Source organism: Solanum tuberosum, unplaced genomic scaffold, assembly GCF_000226075.1.
Source record: "Solanum tuberosum cultivar DM 1-3 516 R44 unplaced genomic scaffold, SolTub_3.0 scf00228, whole genome shotgun sequence".
NCBI classification, from domain to species: Eukaryota; Viridiplantae; Streptophyta; class Magnoliopsida; order Solanales; family Solanaceae; genus Solanum; species Solanum tuberosum.
The window spans coordinates 1,040,707-1,042,023 of NW_006239152.1; positions in this window are offsets into that span (position 1 = coordinate 1,040,707).

The window sequence follows — 1,317 nt, forward strand, 5'->3', positions numbered from 1 at the left end:
AAGATGAAGACTTGGTGAGTCTTCATAGATTCGAGGATAATATCCAATATGTTCTTCTATGTCTTTTTAGTATTGTTTAAGTTGTGTACGGGATTAGTCCCGAATTTTGTACTCTAAAGTATTAGATGGTTTGAGACATCATGTATAAAGTCTAGAAAGTCTTCCGCTTGCTATTATTATTTTTTAAATTATGAAATGTTTTCTTGGTAAAGAAAGTTTTAAATTCCTTATGGTTTTAGTGTCTATGCGATGAATGAATGCTAAGAGGCTTGTATTAGACCTCTTCGAGGTCGAGTACGCCGGTTACGACTAGGGGGTGCTCCCGGGTCGTGACAACTCTGTTCTAAACTTTTCATTTTTCTAGCCATTTCTTCATGTTCCTCCTTCTTAACAACTTTTTCAGCTTCAACATGAGAACTACACTGATGAGTGTGAGGGTAAGAGCTTGGAATTTTAAAAGTCAATTCAGGAGTATAATCTTGATCATATTGAACTTTGGGTAGAGGATTGTTGTTGGATTTTGGCTCCATTATAGGTTGTTGAACGACATTAGTCGGCGCAGTTGGAATGAATAGTGGATTACTTGTCATAGGCGTATTCAAAGGGTGCACTGTAGAAGTTCCAGCTATATTGGATGCGGGACCGAATCCAGGTGGATAAATTGGATCACTTATCGATACTTGGATAGGGGGTGACATATTTGTATTTAGATAGTCACGGATCGAAGGCGGTGGAACTTGTCCACTCATCCAAGCTTCGTACATATCTGTCATTTGCTGTCTTAGTATCCTTACCTCTTCGGCTGACACTGTTTCTTGTGACATCATCTGGTTCTGGACCTCATCATTGTCTGACTCATTTCCGTCTTTGTGAGTCATTTTCTTTTTTCCTTTTGACCTTGTATTATAGGGATGAGATGCTAGCTTAACCACAAATCAACCACCTTAATTTAACTGTGCATAGATAATAATGCTTGTTAGGGTTAGACCTTCTTCAGTTATAACCACATGTTGCACGTCATGCATACAAATGTCTTTGAGATTGCATACGTAACACGCTTGCAAAGATCTTCATATTTTTTCAAAAACTCAATAACTAAGCTTTTCTTTTTTAGAGCTTTGAGATAAAATCCTTTAGTTTTTTTTTTTAAAAATTTGAATTATTAAAAGAAAATTAATAAAAACTTATTTTTGATAAAGATTAAAGCTTCTTGTTTTCCATCTTTTTTTGAACTTTTGAAAAATAGATTTTTATTTTTTATTTTTGAATAAAGATCACCAAACCCAAAGAGGGTTGCCTACGTATCTCATTGAGGTG